The sequence below is a fragment of the Lycium barbarum genome, chromosome 4 (genome assembly GCF_019175385.1).
Source record: "Lycium barbarum isolate Lr01 chromosome 4, ASM1917538v2, whole genome shotgun sequence".
Lineage (NCBI taxonomy): Eukaryota > Viridiplantae > Streptophyta > Magnoliopsida > Solanales > Solanaceae > Lycium > Lycium barbarum.
The window spans coordinates 125241699-125268739 of NC_083340.1; positions in this window are offsets into that span (position 1 = coordinate 125241699).

Genomic DNA, 27041 nt, shown 5'->3' on the forward strand with positions numbered 1-27041 from the left:
ACATTATAGAAGATGTTCCAGCGAAGGTGGCAAGTTCCATTTGGCCCTGGAGTGTTGCCGGGTCAGAGTATTATGCTATGATGTCTTGGTTGAAGTTAGAGACTTTGCAGACAGAGTCTTGGGTATAGAATGCCAGTCTTGTAAGCGGCTCCACCAGCCGATGTGTTATTATGCTACATGTTACAAATTTTATATGATTACATATTTGACTTGATTCGGGAACGATGAAAAGGATAATTCTACAAATCCTTATTATTTATTTTATCTTTATTTGATTTAAGGAGTTCAAAGTGATTATGTGTGTAATAAGAGTCAGCGGGTTCGCTCGGCTCCGAATATGGGGTCGGGTGCCCATCACACCCTAGTAGATCAGGGTGTGACAATCAATGTCAAACACAAGGCATCAAGCCACAAGTCTTCCAAACCATTTCCATCATTCATGAGTGTATGAATGCATAAATGAATGTAAACGTGGTAAATCAATACAAGTCGATAAAGCAACAGTAAAGGTACAAGTCATAAAGCCACAAGTCATAAAGCCACAAGTCATATCAGGACTTGGATCAACTCGTGTCACACCCTAATCTCGCTAGGGTGTGATGGGCACCTGACCCTTCCTTAGGGCCGAGCGAACCCTCTGACTCTTATTACATACATAATCCTTTGAACTCTTAATCAATAAAAATGACAAACATAATAAATGCTTTTGGAAACTTTCAGAAACAAGTCAAATCTGTAATCATACGGAATTTGTAACATAACATAAAATGACACATCGGCTGATGAAGCCGCTTACAAAACTGACATTCTATACCCACGACTCTGTCTGCAAAGTCTCTAACATCAATCAGAAATCATAGCACATATACTCTGACTCGGCAACACTCTAGGAGCAAATGGAGCTAGCCATTTCCACTGAAACACCTTCTAGCAAGTCTTCTAATAATACCTTCCACTCATCTGGGTGTACCTGCGTGGCATGAAACGCATCCCCCGAAGAAAGGGGGTCAGTACGGAATATGTACTGAGCATGTAAGGCATGGAATACAGAAAAGATGATCATAACTGAAACAGAGATTTACCAGAATCAAGTATGACCTTTTAAAACATCAAAGCACTTGCCTTTTTAAATGAAAATCATGCATATCCACATCATATCATATATACAAATAACGTGTCCCGGCCCTCCAGTGAGGGACTCGGTGGATAACATCATACATATCCACATCATATATCTTGTATGCATATAACGTGTCACGGCCCTCTAGTGAGGGACTCGGTGAATAGAATCATGCCTGTCAACATCATACATCATGTATACATATAACGTGTCCCGGCCCTCTATTGAGGGACTCGGTGGATAGAATCATGCATACCAGCATCATATACCATATATACATAAAGTGTCCCGGCCCTCTATTGCGGGTCTCGGGGAATAAAGTCATCATATGCCATCCTGGCCGCCATCCCCGTATCATCATATCATCATATACATATACATATAACGTGTCCCGGCCCGCAAGTGAGAGGGACTCGGTGAACAATGCAGTGGAGTACGCACGAGAACATATCCTGGCCCGGGACTCAGTGGAGGATACATTAAGGCATGCACGAGCAGAGTCGTGAGAAACTATATGCACATAAATCAAGACTCGATAGACAAGTATACTTACCGACACCTGAAGGCTCAGAAACAAGTTTCGGGTCAATCCGACTTTGTATAAGAAAGTTATGGGCGTTTTAAGTACAGAACCTTCTACGAACGTTTTAGAAGCCATTTTTGGAAAATCAGAACAACAATCATGTTAGGTACTTTTCGAATATCGTTATGGATCAAATCAGATAGAGCTCTTGGAACCATATGTACGTATCAAAATATATCAAAGACTCAATGGAATAATCAAACGTGCTATCATTTGAAAATCAAAACTTTAGTCATAACAATTATTTTTCGAATGCCATTCGGAAACATATCAAACAGAACTTCGGACATCATAGATACGCATCAAAACCATATGAAACAGCTTATGGAAATCAAGAACGTTAGCCATCCTAGTAGCTCTAAGAATGGGAGTTTCTTTGGAACCATATACATATACTTTGTCATGTTGGTTTCACAAAGATCATGCCAAAAGAAAGAAAGGGTAAGCCTTACATACCTGTTCAACCTCCTATTAGCTACGCTTATTTGTCTGAGCTCGTAAATCTACATTTGAAGGGATTTATGCTAACATTAGCCTTTTCATCGCACATTTGTACAATATTTCAAATCATACTATTTTATATCCTGCCGAAAATCGGGCAGCATCTCCCCTCTTTATATGCCTAGCCCGAATTCCAATTCAGCAACCAACAACATCAACAACAATACCAATAGTATTAACATCATTTCCAATACCAACGTATGCCATAGAACAGCCCACACACTATTTTCTAAATTTCTCAACCAACCAATTTGCGGTATAACTATTTAGTAATTTTATTTCCGTAGGGAAGCTGAAATCAATACCAATAACATTAATAACAACATCCTACAAGATATATATATATATATATATATATATATATATATTTTATCCAAAGTTCTCTTCAAACTCAAACCATAATTCAACAACATCAACAAACGAATTTATATCGCTATTTTCTCCGTTCTAATCCGTTAAAACTTTAAATAAACTGGTTAACAATGAAAAGGGATCGTAATCTTACCCCAGGTGTGCAGCCATCACATCCATCCTCTTTTTCTTGATTAATTTTTAGCTCATATTGAAGACAACGCAGCGTACAACACTTTTCCCTTCATGGGCTTCGGGATTCGGGGCTCAGATTTTGGTCAAAATTGCTTTTTCACCTTTCCAAGGCTCCTCTTTCTCTTTTTCCAGAATTTTCTGGTGTTTTGGTATGAAAATTGAGGAGAAAAGGGCCGAAGTTGCACTTAAATAAACATGGGTCATGGGCCCAACCCGGTTGGGCTCGGATTGGGCCTAGCCCACGGACCTTTCTGCCTTAAAACGTCCATATCTCCTTATTCCGACGTCACCTATGGACCCACGACCTATGGTTGGAAAGATAATTCAATTATATACAACTTCTATTTCTTGGTAGTTTTCCAAATGCCAAACTTATAATACCGTTTTTGCCCCTCGAAGTCAGATCACCCGAAAATGTTACTTAAAAATATTTGTTTGGAGGACTTCCACTTCGATTTGGCTCAAGGGTCCTTCTTGAGTTGTGTTTAACTTCACATATGTGCTTCATATAATTTTTCACATGTCCAAAAAAAATCTCGACGTGTGGGCCCCACCTCAGCTTACAAATAATCCGACGTACTAAAATACGGGATACAACACTATCAACGTGAGTTTAAATTACGTAGCAACAACATAATCAATTTTTTTTTGAGGAAGCACGTGTCATGCTCATGCTCTGAAAATGCGGGGTATAACATCCTCCCCCCCTTTAAAAACATTCATCATCGAATGTTGAGGTAGATGTCAATGTTCTTACTTATACTTGTTAGTAATTACTTTACTTACTCTCATTTGAAACCGAATTTATCCAAATTATGCAGTCTATTTTTCTTCTTTTGTGGCCAAAATTTATGCCTGTACTCAAAATCGTCCCTTTTTACATTATATGTCTGTCTACTAACTGTTTATACTTTATCGTTCTCATTACCTCTTCAGCTTTCGTTGTCTACATTCTTGCATGCCCTTTCATGTCGTATTTACCACATACTTTTATCCAATCCGTTTGTTTCATCTTCTTTTTGTTCCCTTCAATCTCCACGTGTCTTCCTTACGTTTCCTAGATGACCCAAGCCTTTATCTTCTTAAAGTTGAATTATTCTTATTCTTACTTCCTTAAGGATAACCTCAAGGCTAATCACATTTAGCATCATTTGCTTTCTGTAGCAGTCGAATCAATCTTTGCGGTACTTTGTCTTTCGACTAGTTTAACACCGAAACATCTCGTTTGATTTCTCTTTCCTCCAATTGGATTTCTGGGCCTTGGCTATCTAACGGCAATTCTTGTCAACGTTTTATTATTCTCTTTAATTACTTTACCTCGGATTACTCATCCAAGGCACCAAAAATACCATAGCAAATGGATCTATATTCATATGGGACTCCATTCGACTCATACAACAATCCTCAGCGCCATTCCTTATATTTTTGTGTACAACATTTTCTTATCACCGTTGTTATCCCCTATCACAAGAGTATATTTACAACATACTAATCCACCATTCAAAATATTTTCAAATCCTTATTTGAATCCTGCTTCCTTTTTTTTTTCGTCTGATTTGGACATCATTACAAGATAACTCATAAGCCGGGGACTCCAATAAAATCTTACTTAATCATATCTTCCTTTTAATATGAGTGTACTTCTCTCTTCAAGTCCTTGGCTCTTCTATACTAGTGGTTAATTGCAACTTAACTAACTCTCATTCTTTTCAAATATTTGTTGTCGTCCTACACCATTTTACTAGCCACTTCATCAGGACAACTATTCATATGGTCCTGTGACACATACTCTCGTGATTTAATACAAGCAGTGACTTATAATTTCTCGACGTAGAAGATATTTTCAACTCTCATCTCTTCCAGAGCTGCGATTTTTCCTTAGTAGTCCCATCTGTCCTTAATACTTATCCTTGATCGCTCGTAGGCCTTCTCACTTCCTCCGTTGCCTTTTGGGGTACATCTGCTGCATATTTACTGGTAACACAATATTTTTCTCCGGTGTGAGGGATTCGAACTATAGCCCGAAACATGACATATTGTATTGACATAATTTATTTCCTTGATTTTATAAACCTCTATTATCTTGTCATGCCTCCTTCCCATGTCGGTTTCATGATATACATGAAGTTAATTGAAGTCCACTTTTCCTTTAGCACATCCTTGCTTTATTAGTCCTGTTATTGCAAAAGCCTCTATGCTGAACTTTCCTTAACAAGGTCTTATAAGCTTTCTTATTCACTGCTTCGTGGCTCGCTTATTGGTTTCACACTTGCATTCACTCTCTATTCACATAAAGCATGTCACCTCTCTTAGTCGTGCCCTCGCTATACCTTACTTTTTATTGTAGTTCTTGCTACGTTCTCATTATATCCCAATCATAATCAACTCTATAGAGTACCATTTCTTGATCTCATTCATAACACTGCTTATAAAACAGAATAAGGCTCGTGGAGTAAGCTTACTTAACCGGTAACTCTTTCTAATTGACCCTATTACACTTACCACATAAGTTGTTTTACCAAGTTATTCACATTCATTACAAACCTCAGTATTCTATGCCCCTGTCCCCGTCACGCTGTTACTTTATTTTACTAATAGACCCGTCGCATTTCCCTTGTAGTTATCCATCCCAATCAATCCTTTATTTATCTTTTTGATGCCACGGCCAAGTTTGTCTTCTCCTCCATGCACGTTTCTTACATTTTATTCTATTTCCTTTATAATCGAACCTCTCGGTCTTTACGGAAGTTCTTGCCTCATATCACTAATTTCCTAATCAATTGTGTCAAATCACTATCCTCGTTCTTTCCTCGATGAGTAATCGGTTTCCTACCGTCATTTAGTTAAAGTACCCTTCTCACTCCCATGGTTAGGGATTTCCAGTTACTCCACTCCTAAATGCTCTCCTCTTCCTTCGACCAACCCATTAGTATACCTTTCTTACTTTCATCCTTAACCTTCCTTGGGTCTATTCCTCCTCGAGTACCTTTCTTCTCTTGTTATTTGTAGTATTGGCTCTGAAGTTCGTGAAATGTCCTTTTAAACGTGCAAATCTGTTCTATTCTTAAGTCATTCTTGTGGAGAACTTCTCTATGTCCGAGGCGACCGTGTTAATTTGACTACACACTTATCCCTTCATATACCTTTCAAGGGTTGGGAATCTCTTGACATCGTCGCACGGTCTAACCATTCCTTCTCTTACTTCTCATTCCTCGTCATGGTCACTATCCTCTTAATACCACTTATTGCAATTCGTTTCCTGACCCCACACATTCCTCTTTGTGTACCATACCACCACACTTTAATCCTTTTTACATGCCTACCTTCGAATTTTTACCAGAATGGCCTCGTGTCTCGTGCTTTGCCTGTCGCCTCTCTTGGAGGCCCTACTCACTCATGTTTCTTACCCTTTTCACTTTTTCTGACATTTTGATCTCCTTACCTTCCATTTATTCGCTTTATTTCTTTTCCAATTTTCTTTACCTTAGGACTTTGCAGTTCTAGCTGGTGACGACGATAACATCAGCCTACCTGTTAACATTCTTTAGTCGCTTGAACTTTATCACCCGGTTCGACCAATGCCTTCAATATACCGCAACGCCGGTGGCCGGGATACATATACCCGCTGATATAGCCATGTATAGGATATCATACGCATTCATATATATATATATATACACATTTTCTAACGCCCCACTTATAAGGTATTTCCAAACGTAAACTCACCTAACTCTAGAACTGTGGTGCACCTTCTTTTTCTTCACCGGTCTAGTCCGCCTTGTCGTACGCGGCCGCTTTCGGTTTCCAATCACTCCGCACACTCTAATTCCCCTTAGACTACTTTAGCTTCTCACTTTTCTCTTACGTCTGAAATTTACAGAACTTTTAATACACTTCCCAGGGGGGTCACCCATCCTAAGATTTCTCTCGCCCCAGCACGCTTAACCTTGAAACTCTGATGAAATCCGCTGCATTAATACTGGTATAATCGCATCCACCTCACCGCCTGATCTTCATAACATAATCTGGAGCAGGTTGAAGCCTTAATGGATTCCAAGACACTCTCGTAACGTATCTCCCTCTGAATTAGAAGGGGTCTCTTACTCTTCCGATTACACAATTACTATTTTGGTCTTTTTAATTCTCAATACCCATCTTTTATCTGTATATATGACTACTTTCTGTCCTAGACTTCTAGATTTCCAATGATAGCGAACACACCTTGGTCTCTTTACTTATAAATACTTGGCCTCTTTGAGTTTCCGCTCGCCCTTATTAATAATAATCTACAGCAAATGCACATACATAGAAAATCCCAATAAGGGTTTATATATCATACCTCAAGGTGTACCTGATCCTTTAACGATCTGCCCTGTTATATCTTCTTGTTTACCTTTCTTTTTCATTCTTCGTGTTATATCCCATATTTTCATACATTGAGACGTATTAAAATAAACACGACAAGTTAAAGACAAGACTATTTTAAGATATGAAGTAGAGATTTTAACTTCCGGTTTCATGTCGAGTCACAACTTATCCACAATTTTCGTGTGGCATTAAACTATTAATGGAAAATTGGGATTAAACTAGCCATAATTGGATTAATAAGTGGGATTGGAAAGACCAAAAATCAGTCCACTTTTAGGCCTTGTTTGGCCGTGCACCTTAGTGCCTTGGTCAAGGAATCTTGACTCAATTTAGTGTGATCCACATGTCCAAGCCAAAGGGGGGAACATATAGACACAAAATCTGATCATTCCACATTTTCACAAAGTCATTTCAACATCCCAAAGTGTAGAACATTTAGAGAGAGAGAGGAGCTCTCGGCTAAGAGCTAGCCGAGAGAGTGAGGTGCAATCTTGCCCAAAAATTCCAGTTTTTCTCCACCAAATTTACTCCTCATCTAGTGTGTAAGAAGGTGTATTAGTTGTTGAAGGGAAACAAGAAATTGAAGCACCCAAGTAGAGTGAAGTTTCGGCCAAGGTGAAGAACAAGATTGAAAGGTAAGAATGTTTGTTGTTCTTGTGTTGCATGATGATTTGAATGTATAGTTCATGCATGTTGTGGTTGGATTGTGGTTGTAGTTGAAATAGAGAGTGAGCCGTGAGTGAGGTGAGTTCATGATTGATTTCATTTTGCATGTATTGTTGGTGAATTGAATATGTATCAACATATGTAAGTGAACAAAGATTGTAGGAGTTTGGTTATGATGTTGCATGTTGGATATTGGACTGTTTTTGCTTGAATTTAAAATGAGCCATGTGTTGAAGATTCTAATGAAGTCATGCTTAATCTTGTTGAACATGTATTGGAAATGGATTGAATGCATTGTAGTTGGATAAACGGATGAAAATCATGAAATGGTGGAAGGGTGTTGTAGCCGTGTAGTAGGGACTGTTTTAGGGGAGATTTAGGGACTGTTTTGTGTCACATTTGGATTGTTGTTGTTATGGACATTTTGGTGTATTGTATGCATGTTGAATATGTGAATTGAGGTGTTAAAGAAATGAAATATTGCAGTCCAAAACCGTGGACAGTTTTGATGTTAGAAGTGAATTTGTGTGTGTTGAATGTTGATTCTTGTTGCAAACGTTTAGTGAAAGTAAAGTGCATTGATTCAAGTTGAAACTGAAATGATGGTGGGCTGTTGTAAGAATGAAAATGATGTTAAAATAGTTCATAGAATCATGAAAGTAATGTCATTAAACGTGTTGTTGTTGTTGCAAGTTAAAACTGGAAAATTGCTAAGTGAGAATGGAAATGCTATGTGTGTTGTTTAGCCGTGTGTATGAAACAATTTTGAATGGTGTATGGACTGCCCAAGCTCCCTAGGTCATGTTCAAACAAGTTTTGATTAATATATGAAAGAACGATTAGCAATGTTAGCTTGTAACGCTAGTTGGTTTGGATGCGAATGAAACGTCGTTTAAATGTTAGAAAGGAAATGTGAGCGCCAAAATACGTATTGAATTCCCTTGTACACTAATTGTAGTTCTTCATATCTTGATTTAGGATAAGTGTTTTTGGGAAGCAAGTACAAGTTAGAATACAACTAAACGCTAAAGGTATGTAAAGCCCATTCCTTCTTTCTTTTGGCATGTCCTAGACGTAAGTATGAAACGATATGAACCTTGGGGTAAATTCTACTCTCTAGTTCCATGCATGACTTATGATTCTATATTTCCTTAATGCTATTGTCACGAGCCTACCATATGATTGACTAATGAATGATGTATAGAAGTTCCTACTCTTAAAAGAATGGCATGAATAGAAGCATACTCGACTTCCAAAAACTACATCATGGAAATTGATACATGTACATGAAAGCTGAAACGTTCCTTGCTATGGCTTGTAATGAGAGTTGAAAAGAATTGAATATGATTATTATCCCAATACTTTAGAGTTGGTTAGTTGCTTATCTATTGAGTCTCAAAAGATGAATGGCTTATATGTGGTTGCTTATTATTCTGCTCGTGCTTATCACTATATCCTTCACTGAGTCCCGGGCCAGGACACGTTTTCGTGCACATGTTTATTATATTATTCACCGAGTCCCTCACTAGAAGGCCGGGACACGTTATAAATATATGATGATGATATGATGATATGATGACATGATGATATGATGACATGATGATATGATGATATGATGATTTGGAGATGGTGGCCAGGAGGGCATATATTCCTATTACCGAGTCCCTTACTAAAGGGCCGGGACACGTATATGTTTATGTTTCTGATGCTATGATTATAATTACAGAGTCCCTCATTAAAGGGCCGGAACACGTTATATATGTTATATATAGAATGAGTATGCAGTATTGATTACACAACTCTATATTGAGATTGATATGAGAATGATACAGATGAAAAATGTTCAAAGGCAAGTTTTATGAAATTCTGTTTGTTGCATTGAATCCTATACACCTTGTCTCAGTATGAGTCTATTATTACATTTCATGCTTTACATGCTCAGTACAAATTCCGTACTGACCCCCTTTCTTCAGGGGGTTGCGTTCATGCCCGCAGGTACAGACGCTCGTTTTGGAGAACCGCCAGCCTAGGGTACCTATTAAGCTATTTTGGACTGCTCCTTTGTTCCGGAGCCTAGCTTGTGGTATAACTTCCTTTGTTGTATGTATAAGTGTTTATTTGGGCACGGCGGGGCCCTGTCCCGCCATATGATATGGTCATTACTCTTAGAGGTCTGTGGACATCGGTGTGGGTCTGTTTGTAGTTGTTGATGCGTTTTATGTCTATGACTTATGTTTGGGGCGTACCCATTCGTAATGGCAGCCTTGTCGGCTTGCATATATATGTATGTTTATTATTTTGTATATCGTGGCAGCCTTGTCGGCTTGCGTAGGAATATATATATATATATATATATATATATATATATATATATATATATATATATATGTTGTTGTTGTTTAAAAAGTGCAACTCCTCAGAATACAGGTGTCTAAGACATACAAAACTTGACAGCTTTAAAATAATGTCCTACCCGTTTTATGTACAAATGAGATCATGACATGCTAATTGCAAATGACTACAGTTAACAGATAATATGAGTGTCCAACTCGGGCACTAGTCACGGCCTACGGGGTTGGGTCGTGACACTTCGGCTTTACACCTCAATCATACATGCAATATTCTTACCTTACCCGACATACAGTCTTCGTGCCATTGCTTACCTTTGTACTGATTCATTCAATTGTCCAATTCACAACCTTATGACTGAACTCATCATCAAGAGATACCTTTAATCAATTCCTCTACTTTTACTTACACTGGTTTACCTTTATGTCGACCGATCCATTATCATAAATATACATTCTGATAACGTGACTTCAACGAAGTGACTTACCTCTGTGACTTCCCATATCACCACTCACTTTCTCCCGTCGATACTGTGCTTCTGCTGAAACCAAAGGTTAGTATAAGGAAACTCACTTCCTATGACTTGGCTCTATCGCACGATCTTAGAGGTCAAAGAAGAGTAACCAACCTAGATGCCCCGTAGCCTCCTGTTTATAAATGTGGCGCGCTTCACACCAAAAACAGGACTCTACTGGACACGACTTTGTAGACAACCCCTAGGACAAACTGCTCTGATACCAATTTGTCACACCCTAATCTCGCTAGGGTGTGATGGGCACCAACCCTCTGACTCTTATTACATACATAATCCTTTGAACTCTTAATCAATAAAAATGACAAACATAATAAATGCTTTTGGAAACTTTCAGAAACAAGTCAAATCTGTAATCATACGGAATTTGTAACATAACATAAAATGACACATCGGCTGATGAAGCCGCTTACAAAACTGACATTCTATACCCACGACTCTGTCTGCAAAGTCTCTAACATCAATCAGAAATCATAGCACATATACTCTGACTCGGCAACACTCCAGGAGCAAATGGAGCTAGCCATTTCCACTGGAACACCTTCTAGCAAGTCTTCTAATAATACCTTCCACTCATCTGGGTGTACCTGCGTGGCATGAAACGCAGCCCCCGAAGAAAGGGGGTCAGTACGGAATATGTACTGAGCATGTAAGGCATGTAATACAGAAAAGAGGATCATAACTGAAACAGAGATTTACCATAATCAAGTATAACCTTTTAAAACATCAAAGCACTTGCCTTTTTAAATGAAAATCATGCATATCCACATCATATCATATATACAGATAACGTGTCCCGGCCCTCCAGTGAGGGACTCGGTGGATAACATCATACATGTCCACATCATATATCTTGTATGCATATAACGTGTCCCGGCCCTCCAGTGAGGGACTCGGTGGATAGAATCATGCCTGTCAACATCATACATCATGTATACATATAACGTGTCCCGGCCCTCTATTGAGGGACTCGGTGGATAGAATCATGCATACCAGCATCATATACCATATATTCATAAAGTGTCCCGGCCCTCTATTGCGGGTCTCGGTGAATAAAGTCATCATATGCCATCCTTGCCGCCATCCCCGTATCATCATATCATCATATACATATACATATAACGTGTCCCGGCCAGCAAGTGAGAGGGACTCGGTGAACAATGCAGTGGAGTACGCACGAGAACATATCCTGGCCCGGGACTCAGTGGAGGATACATTAAGGCATGCACGAGCAGAGTCGTGAGAAACTATATGCACATAAATCAAGACTCGATAGACAAGTATAGTTACCAACACCTGAAAGCTCAGAAACAAGTTTCGGGTCAATCCGACTTTGTATAAGAAAGTTATGGGCATTTTAAGTACAGAACCTTCTACGAACGTTTTAGAGCTCTTGGAACCATATGTACGTATCAAAATATATCAAAGACTCAATGGAATAATCAAACGTGCTATCATTTGAAAATCAAAACTTTAGTCATATCAATTATTTTCCGAATGCCATTCGGAAACATATCAAACAGAACTTTGGACATCATAGATACGCATCAAAATCATATGAAACAGCTTATGGAAATCAAGAACGTTAGCCATCCTAGTGGCTCTAAGAATGGGAGTTTCTTTGGAATCATATACATTTACTTTGTCATGTTGGTTTCACAAAGATCATGCCAAAAGAAAGAAAGGGTAAGCCTTACATACCTGTTCAACCTCCTATTAGCTACGTTTATTTGTCCGAGCTCGTAAATCTACATTTGAAGGGATTTATGCTAACGTTAGCCTTTTCATCGCACATTTGTACCATATTTCAAATCATATTATTATATATCCTGCCGAAAATCGGGCAGCATCTCCCCTCTTTATATGCCTAGCCCGAATTTCAATTCAGCAACCAACAACATCAACAACAATACCAATAGTATTAACATCATTTCCAATACCAACGTATGCCATAGAATATCCCACACACTGTTTTCTAAATTTCTCAACCAACCAATTTGCGGTATAACTATTTAGTAATTTTATTTCCGTAGGGAAGCTGAAATCAATACCAATAACATTAATAACAACATCCTACAAGAAATATATATATATATATTTTATCCAAAGTTCTCCTCAAACTCAAACCATAATTCAACAACATCAACAAACGAATTTATATCGCTATTTTCTCCGTTCTAATCCGTTAAAACTTTAAATAAACTTGTTAACAATGAAAAGGTATCGTAATATTACCCCAAGTGTGAAGCCACCCCGTCCATCCTCTTTTTCTTGATTTATTTTTAGCTCATATTGAAGACAACGCAGCGTACAACACTTTTCCCTTCATGGGCTTCGGGATTCGGGGCTCAGATTTTGGTCAAAATTGGTTTTTCTCCTCTCGAAGGCTCCTCTTTCTCTTTTTCCATAATTTTCTGGTGTTTTGGTATGAAAAGTGAGGAGAAAAGGGCCGAAGTTGCACTTAAATAAACATGGGTCATGGGCCCAACCCGGTTGGGCTCGGATTGGGCCTAGCCTACGGACCTTTCTACCTTAAAACGTCCATATCACTTTGTCGCGACGTCACCTATGGACCCATGACCCATGGTTGGAAAGCTAATTCAATTATGTACAACTTCTATTCCTTGGTAGTTTTCCAAATTCCAAACTTATAATACCGTTTGTGCCCCTTGAAGTCAGATCACCCGAAAATATTACTTAAAAATATTTGTTTGGAGGACTTCCACTTCGATTTGTCTCAAGGGTCCTTTTTGAGTTGTGTTTAACTTCACATATGTGCTTCATATAATTTTTCACATGTCCAAAAAATAATCTCGACGTGTGGGCCCCACCTCAGCTTACAAATAATCCGACGTACTAAAATACGGGATACAACACTATCAACGTGAGTTTAAATTACGTAGCAACAACATAATCAATTTTTTTGTTTTTTTGAGGAAGCACGTGTCATGCTCATGCTCTGAAAATGCGGGGTATAACAACTCGGCCATGAAATGAATCATACAATCATCTCAACCAACATAATAGTCTATGTCCCTCTTTACTTCCATATATAGTAAGCACGCCTCACAATTAATTCTTGTATCACCAAGAAGCTCCACTTTTCTATATATTATCATCAACAGCAATCATACATCAAGTTTTCATCTACATAGTGTCTTAAGTTTATATCACAATTCAAGCCTAAACTCATTATCCTTCCTTTCTTTGATAATACATGTCACAACAAGAGAGAACTGAGTACAACACGACAATTTAGGCAATAAGTCTAATCACAATAATAGGGCAACAAGCCACCATCAACAACAATCAACTGAATAGAAATCGATCCTGAATAGCCACAGTATAAATACAACTACACCTCATATTTCAGTACATAAAGTAACGACGACGAGCCCACAAAATCAGAAATCATACCAACCTAGCTAATATCCAACCAAACACCACGTCCGAAGACCTAATCATGCTTTCTCCCATCCATTATATACAATACATACGTTTTGCTAATCAAAGTCTAACTAAAGTAAGCCGTAACCTACCTGGAATGACGAGCAACAGTCCCGAATCGCCAAACCTTAGCCTTGCCTTCCTCTTGGGAGAACCTTAAAACTATTAACATCTACCAAATATGAATTCTATGTCAGAATACGAATCTAAGGATACTAATATTGCCATACTTTTACCCAAAACCCCAAAATGGACCCAAAATAGCCAAACCCGAGCCACAAGGGCAAAATTGTAATTTTATTAAAAATTCAGATACAATATAGTCAAAACAGTACTCTACGAGTCTAAATGAGTCCAATGATACCCATATTGTTATACCATTAGAAAAATACCCAAAATACCCCTACAATGTGAATCCGGGTTCATGAGGGTAAAACGGGAAATTTAGTGCACAATTATGTTACCCATCATCTATTCAACCTTCAATCTTAATTTCAGGGAATTCTATTCATTACAAGATATCCAAATTTATCTTTTCTATTTTTAGCCCTAGGGTTCTTAACCCATTAGTTCTTCACAATTAGTGTGTAGGAATGACTATGAGATGATGATAATCAACACATAAATAATGAATGCTAGGTTAGAATTTTACCCCCAAAGTGCTTGTGAATGCTTTTCGATTGCTCTCTCCCCAACCCTCCAACTATTGAAGGTTTCATCAATTCTTGGGTTTTAATCTTGCACTCACCATTAATGGAGCTTAAGCTTGTCAAGGGATTTGAGGAAGGAGAAATAATGAATCACGTAAGGCTTTGCACTTACCTTCAAGGAGGAACTTCACCCTAGCCCTAGGAAAATAGCCTCTCACATCCTAAGGAAGCGTTTTTGGGTTTAGGATGGGAAAAACTTACAAAAAAGACATTAAAAACGGACCTACTGCCCAGTTGGGCCGCTGTAGCGCTCACCAGGCTGCTGTGGCAGTCACCAGGCCGCTATAGCGGTCCTGTGGTCGCTGCCAGCGGCCAGCTGGAACAGCCCGAACGAAAACGGGCATAACTCCCTCATCCGGAGGCCAAACGCATTGATTATTTTTCCTATAGCTTCGTAATTTTGATACGGATCTAATGGTTCAGACCTCAATCAAAAAAAATGTCGGATGCTCAATATGGAGCCGTTTCTATCCACAGACCTCCGGCAAAAACACCGTATACGAGCGCGACAAAACCCCAAAGCCATCTAAAACTCTTTGGAACCTCACCAAAACTTGTGGACAAGTTGAAAATCATCATAATAACGTGTTTGAACTTCTAAAACATTGACATGGGGTCATCCTAACCAGTCGTTGACCGTGGTCAACTCTAACTCGTCAACTTAACTAGTTTCTCCATAAATGACTCGATTTACACTTAACCTTGTGGAAACCAACCCAATGACTTCATTAAGTCATAGATCATACTAACGGGACTCACGAAAAGGGTCAATGGGTCAAAACACTATAACGACCAAACGGGTCGTTACACATATTGACGTTGTGATGTGCTGTATATGGATGTGTGATTTGATTTAGTGATTATCATCTTTACTCGTGAATTCTTTTACCAATATATGTTACTAACCATTGTTTGCCTATAATACTTACTCAGTACGCGTGCCTTGTACTGATATTGCACTTGCTACACTCTTTTGGGGGTGTAGATTATTTCAAGTATTCGATCGATATGAAGCGGAATGTACAATGCCTATCTGGAAGGGCTCCTCCCACTTTATTCGGGATGGAGGTTTAGTCTTAGAGTATAGTGGAAATTTTGAAATCATTAGTCGCTCGTGCAATAGTCTAGACCAGGTCATGGGAATTTGTATCGAGTCTTTATTCATGTATTGTTGCAAGCATGTAAACACTTGAGTTAATGAATATATTACGAAGTTCCGCTGTTATCCTTTATTATTTGTCAGTTAAATGAATTGTTATTTTATGGATGTGAATAATAAATGAGAGGGTTCGCCTATCGAGGTGGGAAAGGTAGGTGCCCGTAGACCCTAAATTGGGTCGTGACAAGTTGGTATCAGAGCCTAGGTTCCCGGTCTACTATGTATAAGAGCAATGTCTAGTAGAGTCTCGTGGAATGATACGTAGATGTCTGTACCCGTCCACGGGAGGCTCTAGGGCATCTAGGAAAATCTCCCTTCTTTTTTTCATATCGTGCTACTTCGATTAAATTGGTATCTCGGTGAGCCCAATTGGTATCTACGTGCGAAAAGTAAGTTATATTTCAGGATTAGATGTAGCCGCGTTGGGAGAGGTGAGGTAAACTTCATATGCAAGAGAAATTCGGGCATAGCGTGATGCCACTGCCAGGCACAGCGCCAAGACAGTCAGTGCACTGCTGCGGCGATGCCGCTACAGCGGAATAGCAACCGCTGAAGCGGTAAAGCCAAGTCTTCCTTGGATCGCCCCTGCGGCTCCCCTGCCTCCAAGATGGCGGTACTGCTGGGTTCAGAGACATGATCCTTCCCCTTCTTTCAGCCTGTTTTCCATGTGTTAACCATTTGACGGATTAGATAAAAACAGCAATTTGACTAACTAACAGCAGTATAAAATAAGCCCGACGAGGGAAAGAACCACTCGAGTCTCTACTACGAAACCAACTACCATTGCCAAAAGAAAGGAAGCTAAATAGTTCAACATCCAAACATTAGCCATAAAACAGGCTGACCAAAAAAAGAAAAAAAACCAAAAACAAAATTATCCGAATAGAAAGATTCAAACTAATAAAAGATTGTCCAATAATAAAGGCCCCACAAGGGCAACTAAAAACAATAACAAAAGGGGGAAGGGGAAGAGGGAAATCTCTAGGCTGTCCGTATGCTAGTTGCACCATCATCATCGGAGTCGTATCCACCAACACCATCTAAACCGTCCTGACCGCCATCCTTATAGGACCACTCTCGAAGGAGTACTGCTGGGAGTCATCATCATCCTCCACTGGCAGCGGCACGTTGGGGTACATTTTACCCCACATCCCCTTAGCTGCCCTCCAAAACCTGATACGAAGCTTGTCACGCGCCCTGTCCTTCATCTTTTCTCTGTCAAAATCAGCATAAAGCTCACCATGGTTCTTAGCCAGGGTGGTGTAGGCAGTCTGGAGGCCGGTGAGTAACTCACTCATCCACGTCTGAGTATCAAAATACCCTTTCATCTCCTATTGGGTGGGGTAACTAGCAGCAGCACCTGATGAACTGGAACTACCAGAAGGCATGGGCATCGCCCAGAACATGGCCTCTATCTTATCAAAGCGCGTATTTGTGTGCTCAAAGGGACACTGGACATGAGAAGCCCTAGTCTCGGCATCATCCTCCTCACCATCATCAACCCCAGCCCCGCTTTCCCCGTCACCCGCATCCTCCACCTTCTTCGGTCAGACAATGGCGGTCCCGTGACCCTTCGCTATTAACGGATGGAAAGGCACCTCAAGCTGGACCCAATCATCATCATCATCCTCTGGAACCTTAGCTTTCTGGCATAAAAACGTGATAAAAAAGGGAACATCAAGCTTCACCCACCTTTATCTGCAAACCTGTTCCACTCCGCAATAACTTGCGCCCCCACATTTACAAGTATGTCAGCAAGGACGCAAGCAATAACAAGGGCACGGGCATAGGAAACATCATTAGTGTTTGAGGAAGGGTGGACCCGACGGCTAACAATATGTAGCCATTTCCGAGCCTCGACAGTAAAGCGGTCTCTATATATCGCTCCCCTACCACGAGCCTAGGGAACCTTTGGTATATCACTTTCCTGCACCAACTAGGTGGCCAACCGCATAAAATCCTTCTCTGCCGCCTTCTCCTCGTAGGGCTCCACGGGATGATCATCCAGTCGGTAAATCCGGTTAATAGCCCTTGCCCCTACTTTCACGGGAGTGCGCCTTATTATGATCACCGGGCTAGGGGCATCCTAGTCAACCGAAGGCAACATAGCATAGAATTCCCTTACCCAAGACTCATTGCAATCTCTCGGGTTTCGGACCAAGTGAGTCCACTTGGTCGACACCAACCTGTTCTAGAAATTCGGAGCCTGCCTTTCCATATTTGTCATATCAAATCCTGTCTCCAATAATAAAGGAATGGACGTCTGGTCCAGATGTAACTGTTTTCTCTGGCGAGTGGGGAGTTTGTCGTAAACGGGAACTTCCTCATTTTGGGGCACCTCCCCTTGGATTTGAGGTACTTGTTCCTCATTTTCAGCCAATGTGCCTACAAGGAATTTAGAAGCGTGTCAATTCTCAAGCCTCATCAGTTGCATGTCACTCTAGCATGCATCAAAGTGAAAAATTGAGTAAAAGAATGCCTGGTAGCAGACTGCACAGTTACAGAATTTGCGATAAGTGCCACAGCGGCCTGCAGAATGCCATGGCAGTACCGCTACGGTGAAAAGAAGACCGCCACAGCGGTAACCGAAGTTTCTATGGTTCACCGCCACAGCGACCAACTGAGCGCTACAACGACACTGCTGTAGCGGTCGGTGAACCGCTGCACCGGTATCACCTTACCCGAATAGTAACCCAAAATTTCCAAATTTCAAACCCCACTTTTTGGATCAAAAACTTGTTTTAAAGCATGGATCGGGGAGAAAACTAGTACGCATGAAGTTTAAAACCCATTGGAGTGCTATTCTAACAACAAACTAGCCCAAATTTTGAGAAAAACCCCAGAATCTATTTTTTTAAAAAAACTCTTTACTATGCTCAATTTTTGCGTCTCAAATATGTGTTATAATCACGCTAAGTGCGAAGGAAAGACTATCCTAACGATTAACTTGTTCAGATTTCTTCAAAACTTTGTCCAAATTGTGTAGTTACCTAAATCTCAAAAACCCAACTTATGGTACCAAAAAATCCCAATCCTTAAGTTATTATTTAGAGTGCAGTGTCGTTGATTAACTATGGAGCAAGGGGGAGACAAAATTTTACCTAATCTTGTAGCAAGTAGTGGATGAAGATGGATTTTTTTTTTGTTTTGGCTCTTTTTCTTCTTCTCCTTCTTCATTTCTTTGGGGTAAGAGAAAATGGGTGTTTTGGGGAGGCTAATTTGTATTAGGTAGGGAGAAGGGATAGTTGGTAGAATTTTAATGTGATTAGAAGTAAAGTGGGAGTCGGAGTTTTGAAGAATATAGAGGGGTTTTCCGAAGTGGGATGGGTGGATAATGAAGAAAAAGGACTGCAGTCCCTTAATATTCTACCAGCGGGACCGCCGTTGGGGTAACGAAGCCGTTGCAACGGTAACGCCATGGCAGTAGAGGGACCATTAAGGCGATGCCCTGGGTTTCTTGAGCAACCCCTGCGGCGATCGATTCTGGCGCTGTAGCGGTACCGTTCTGGCAGTAATGTAACCGCTATAGCAGTTTATAATTCTGATCGTGAAGTTGTTGATACGTTGGGGTATACTCAAGCCTTACATCTCATAGTGGGCCTCATACAAATCACCACTGAAATTGAATCCTTCTTGCCTTGATACCTTGTGGAGCTTTTAGGATTCAACTGGTGCCGAACCTGCTCGGATTTCGATACGAGTAATGGAAAACAGTAACGATCACCGGTACAGAAGGGGGCGGGGAGGGGGGGGGGGTACATAAAACCAGAATGCGATGACAACCAGGAGATTCCATTGAGTTATGTCTGAGAAGCGCTAAGTCAAAAAGGGTTCCCCGACTACGTTATTCGCCCTGTCCCTTCCTGTTGGACTCAAAATACAAGGGTAAGGTGGTACTAGTAAGTCCTGGCTACTGGACGTGTCACTCGTCAGCGTTGGTTCATTCCCTTATCATTCGGGGATGAATGGTTATTCAATTGGTATCTAGTGTAACGACCGGTTTCGTCATTATTGTGAACTTCGAATGAAGATGACAACTATGGCCCTTAATAGTTTCTCCACTTAGTCACAGCCTGGAAACCTTTCAAGCCAAACCAAGATCGTTGTACGCATCACGTAAGGAATAGAAACGTAGGCGAACAGACCAAACTTGACCGCCATAGCGGTTGTGTTAACGCTACAGCGGTGACACTGTAGCGGTGTACCAACCGCTATAGCGGTAAAGGCATAACACCGCACAGTCTCTGTAGCGGCATATTAGTCCCCCTAGTGGTACCGCTGGGGCGGTATCGCATAGTGAATTTACCTATTTAAGGGATCATTTCGGGAATTGTCCTATTTTTCCAAAATCCTAAATCGCAATTCGGTGGGAAAGCAAAAAAATGAGATTTTTAGCCCTAATAAATCCTTCTAATACCCTCCAACCCTCCTTCCATCTAAGATATTACTCCTAAACATATTCACTTAAAGAAATCATCAAATGGGTTTCTCAAGCAGCCTAGAGTTGGAAGAGTGATGAGGCAACATTTCCCCCTAAATTCCCGTAAACCATCTCCCATGTTCTTCACCTAAAATGAGCTAATAACCAAGATTTCTACACTCCTTTTCCTTTGAAAATAGATTCTTGTATGGATCTTGGGAATGGGTTCTTCCCAAATATAAGCTTGAAAAAGGGAAATCTCTTAGCATTGATATAGAAGAAAACTAGAGGTGGGTTAAGACCCCCAAACCTCCCTATTAATCCAAATCTCTTATGAAGGATTCAAGTGGAAAGCAGTAATCTTGGGTAACAGAGTGGTCTCCAAACTATTTCATACGGATTACGATGTGGCGATCAATTTAAAGAATCAATGGATGTTCGTGGCACCCGTTCGGCCATGAGGTAGGTTATGGCTTCCTTTCGGTAGACTCCGGTTAGTTTCTCGTATTGTTGTGATTAGAAGAAACGAAGAATGCATGTGTAGGATATTTGGAGATTTGGGATGGAATTCTAGGGTGGTATTAATGCGTGTGACTTATTTGTTTGGGCTTGTTACCTGTAGACTCCTTAGGTATTGATGCGATTTTTCTTGATTATCGGTGGATTTATGTGACTTGGGAGCAACGGACGAAATCTATTTTGTGTCTAGCAATGAAAACTTCTAGTGATACGTGAATACTTGTCGTGAATCTAGCTACTAAATGAGAGAATAAAAATGTACCATAGCTGTGATTGAGTTCTAGTTATGTTGTGACGAATGACTTCAAGTGTAGGGTAAGATCTTTGTCCTAAGCTAACAGGCTGGTTTAGGGAAGTAGTAATAGTGTATATTCACTGATTGACTGTTGTGTGCTGGGACTAGCCACCCCGTTATGTGTGCTTTGTTTGTATCATTGGGATAGTTTGATGCCATGAGTAGTTGGTAGGTATTGGAATCTGTGATCGCCTTGATTGAGATAGAATCGACATACCATTGTTGGTATTGAACTATGATTCATTGTTGGCGTACTGTTGTTGGTACTTGTGATATTGATAGATTGTTGGCATATCATTTTGGTACTTGTGGTATTGATATATTGTTGGCATACCCACTGTTGGTATTGTGATGTGATACATTGTTGATGTACCCCATTATGGTACTTGTGATATTGAACTTGATCGATTTACATATGCATTGCATGCATTCTCTCATATTCATGATGGGTGGCCGATACCCGGTGATGATCCGGGATCGTTGATTGAGAGAAACTGATATTTGATAAACTCTTTACTTGAGGGATTGTGAAAAGGCCGATGTCCGAAGATCTATTCCATAATCGTTGATTGTATGAACTGATATTTGGTAAACTCTTTTACTTGAGAGATTGTGAAAAGGCCGATGTCTGGGGTTCAATTCCGAAATCGCTGATTGTATGAAACTGATATTTGATAGACTCTTTTACTTGAGTGATTGTGAGATGGCCTATGTCCGATGATCTATTCCAGCATTGTTGTTGAATGGCCGATTCCGATAATATTCCGGAATCATTGTTAGTGAATGGACTCCGCGGGTCCCCCAAGGTGGTGCCGGTGAGACTCCCCCTGTGAGCAATTAGCCAGGATCCCGTCTGTCTATTGGGCAAAGATCCGGGATGGGTGACACTTAGACTTCGCGAGTCACGCTGGGTTGTGTTACCGAGACATTGATATTTTCATCTGCGGCACATGTGTACACGTATTTACATGGCATTGCATTGCATTCATACCATTATCGCATTGCATTGCATTATAACTTGATCTTGAGATGCTCGATGTCTTATTCGTGATTGAATGGATTGGATTGAACGTATTCAAACTTGGCAATTTGCAGATTAGAGGTTTCACTTAACAATGACGAACATTTGGATTCGATTTTATGTGATTTATATTGTTGACTGGTACCTGTTGAATTAATCTAAATTAGTCGTTAATTGTCTCTAAGTGAGGTAGGATAAAAAGGCGTTATAAAGATGAACTTTCCCCTAAACACAAATGAACGACTTTGGAATTATATATTGAGAATCTGTGGGTGAATGGTTGACCTATAAATCATTAGAGAGTAGTGGTGGCCTAAGGCATATTGACGTCGTGATGTGCTGTATATGGATGTGTGATTTGATTTAGTGATTATCATCTTTACTCGTGAATTCTTTTACCAATATGTGTTACTAACCATTGTCTGCCTATGATACTTACTCAGTACGCGTGCCTTGTACTGATATTGCACTTGCTACACTCTTTTGAGGGTGTAGATTATTTCAAGTATTTGATCGATATAAAGCGGAATGTATAGTGCCTATCTGGAAGGCCTCCTCCCACTTCATTCGGGATGGAGGTTGAGTCTTAGAGTATAGTGGAAATTCTGAAATCATTAGTCGCACGTGTACTAGTCTAAACCAGGTCATGGGAATTTGTATCGAGTCTGTAATCATGTATTTTTGCAATCATGTAAACATTGAGTTAATGAGTATATTACGAAGTTCTACTGTTATCCTTAATTATTTGTCAGTTAAACGAATTTTTGTTTTATGGATGTGAATAATAAATTAGAAGGTTCGCCTACCGAGGTGAAAAAGGTAGGTGCCCGCACGACCCCAAATTGGGTCGTGACATAAACATGTGAAATAGGTACAACCAACCAAAACCTGGTGTCACAAGTGCAAGAACTACTAGGATAGCTAGCACAAGTCTAGAATGGTAGCCAACTACACTGTCTAAAATAAGAATAGACAAAAATAAGTAAGGAAGAAGAATTTGATGCCACGGATAAACCAACAGCTAACCTCGAATCTCTCAAGCAACCGCCTAGAGGGGCGGTGAACCTAGAGAACCACTAGTGGTAGAAATCGAATATGCACACAAAAGGTGCAACACGAGTAGAGTGACTATTTGAAATGAACGTTTACTCAAACCTTAGATTACTTTAAGACAAGTTCAAGTGAAAAAAATTTCATCTGTATATTGATTATGTCAAGTATGCACATAAAGATCCCGTCTTTATATTCCTTAGCACGCATATGGCATGAAACCAAGTCAAAGAGCATAATCAATATACGGTATAAAGGAATGCATGCAATGCCGGTGAGTGATACGCAATGAAATGGCCATATGCACCGTTATACACAAGTTCCTGCAGTAGGTTTCACGTGACCCATGGGGTACTCATAAGGTCCATGTACCCACCCCAGAATACCAGATCCATCAGATCACATTGGGTACCAGCCCTTAGGCTATAAAATCATCATCACTCCGTCCATGTACCATATCCAATATCTGGCCTCTCGTGCCCCAGCCTTGCATCTCATCAATTGCCAATAATATCATAAGTATAAATGGATATGTGCACACCGTGCAAATGCATAATATCAAGTATATATTTTCTTTTCGTAATTTAGACGAGATGTGGAGTGATGAATGCAAATCAAGTAATTATTTGAAAATATTCAACCAATAGTGGCCTCCTAGCCTAAATGAACAACAATAATACCAACCAAACTGGATTTATTCGCCTTTCCTCATAGCCCGAAGGCTAAACACATAACCTTCATCACATTTCACATTTAGTTCATGTTTTAGCTATCTATACAGATACACCGGTACCCGCACAAATGGTCGTCACCTCACGAGTACAGCGACCCCAATTTCTCATTATGCCCTTTATGTAGATTAACCAACTCATAACACTATTTTAGGGGTCTAGCAAGTCTCAACTTGCTAGAATCTGAATTCGAAGAGTCACTCCACAACCCTCCCCTTTCTCTGTGCTTCTGAACGAGCCCAATTTCTTTAATAACGATATCTACATAAGAACACGAGTCTAACAGTACCCATAAATCCTTATAAGGAATTCGGGTCCAAAAAGTCAACCCAAAGCCCCGACCCAAACCTAAAAGGTCAAAACGATAATTTGTTGTGAAATCGAGTTCGACATGGACAAATCAGTACTCTACGAGGTCACGCGAATCCAACAATACTCATATTGCTACACACTAGTCTGGAACACAAAGATGAACTCAAAAAGGTAACCTGAGCCCCCAAGGGCAAAAAATGGAATTAAAACTAACATTCATCTTTCCCATAGTCTAGATAGTCAATATCCTAAATCATAAAGTTCTAACCACAAATGGATCCTCAATTCATAAACTCTAATTAATGGATGGAAACATGAGCAAAATGATTAGATTAAGGTTAGATCCTTACCCCAAGTCGAATATGGAAGTATGCTGTTACATCCCGTATTTTTGTAAGTTGGAAAGCGTGCGAGTTAAATGACATTAATAATGGAAGCGAGGTTATTCCTCAAGCTCATAGGTGGTTAGAGTAATGGAACAAATGTATTGAAAGGATTAGAAGTCAAGTGAATTGGAATATAATTTTCATTAAGGTTCAAAGTTTATTTGAGGAAAATACGGTCCGGGCTATAATACCCCGTATTTTTGGACTAGGAAATTGAACCGCCAAACATGAGCCAATTTACTCGATCCCGGAGGATTTGGTCATTTCAAGCATAAAAATCAAAGAACTTGGTATATACAAGGATGAGGTCCAGAAATAATTTAGGACTTAACAAAGGTGACGACGGTGATTGAGAATAATATTTTATATGTACCAAAAGGGGATATGAACTAATGCTATATCACATAATTATGATAATAAGTATATGAGGTGTGTTAAAAGTGGTTCATGTTTAAGTGGACAGAGATCAAGAAATTAGTTATGTGGGTAATTGGTTAATAGTAGAATAAAGTGGGAGAGTATGGAATTAATTGTGGTGTTAATAAAAAAAAATAGTGAGCTAATATTGGTAATGGGCTGCCACGTGACATCAAGTAGGCTGCCACGTGGCAGCAATTGGTCTAAAAGGGTAACATTAACGTGTCAAGTAAAAAGATGGCTCAAGGTCATCTAAAAGGAGGCTCTTACACGTTGAAAGGCACTTCTTATACATTTGAATGTCAACATTCATTCTTGCAAGAATGCATTTAACTTAGAACAAGTATGTATTAACAAAGAAAAACCCATTCGGCTATGTTTGTACTTGGAGAAAAACGTGGTGCACAAGGGTATATATTCAGGAACGTATTTATTGAGTATATATGTACACTCTCAGCAACGCCATTCAATCATGTTACGGGTTTTGCTCACCGCTTTGATCTCGTTATACCACTTTATCGTATTGTTAGACATGGACCTTCTTCAAAGCAAAGTAAAGAGGAAGGAGAGTTGTTTTTGGCAAATAAGGTAAGAATTCTCCTCTACTAGATTTATTAAATTCGTCCAGGTCATAGTTAAATTGAGAGACGAGAATTAAGGAATTAATCGTGGGAAATCGGATAAATTGTTATTGTCATCATGTGGACTGTTTAGTGGTTGTTATAAATTGTTTGGTGTGCTGGAATATTGTGGGATTGGCTGTAGTTGTTGTTGTTATACTATATATGGAAATAAGGAAGTGTATACAAGCATCGATGTAGGAATTTGTATTGGGCTGTTTTGAAAGTGATTTAGGAGTGGAATTGATTCTATTTGAATATGTATTTGTTAATATTGTTATTGGTATTGTGATTGATATTTTGGCTAAATTGTGGGAATTGATGAAATAAACGCGAACCTGATAATGTTATTAAATTAAGAGAGAAGCATGCAAAAGGTGACATGGGTTGTACAGATCCTACTTCAAGCTTGACGATCATTATAGAGTATTATGAGGTCATCATGGATATATATATATATATATATATATATATATATATATATATATATATATATATATATATATATATATATATATGTTGTGTTATTGAAATCTATTTTTGCCATTTTGGCTGTCATTGTGATATATGGAATTGGGGAAAAGCTACCTGTTTCGTTTTAGGATCAAATCATCAATTGATATACACGATATACGAAAGCCATCTAAAGTCGTACATGTATTTCCTTGTTATAGGATTAGCATCAGCATTAAGACGGCTCGTTTGGGTTTATATTGGCGACCTAAGGTATGTAAAGCTAACCCTTCTTTCTTTTGGCATGATCTTTATGAAACAAACAGACGACGTGCATATGACTCCAAAGAAGCTCCTACTCTTAGAGACACTAGGATGGCTAATGTTCTTGATTCCCAGAACTTACTTTATTATGTCTTGATACGTATCTATGATTTCTGAAGTTCTATTTGATATGTTCCATAGTGACATTCGAAGGATACTTGATATGACTATTGTCTTGATTTCCAAATGATAGTTCGTTTGAATATTCTATTGAGTCTCAAATATAATTTAGTCTGAATATGGTTGCTCACTACTCTGCTCGTGCATGCCTCAATATATCTTTCACCAAGTCCCGGGCCGGGTATGTTTTCGTGCACCGTTCCACTGCATTGTTCACCGAGTCCCTCACTAGAGGGTCGGGAACGGTATATAGATATATATATGATATGATGATGTTATGATATGATGATATGACGATTTGATGATGTGATTATGGCGCCAAGGATGGCATGTGATGACTTTATTCACCGAATCCCTCACTAGAGGGTCGGGTATGGTATATATATATATGA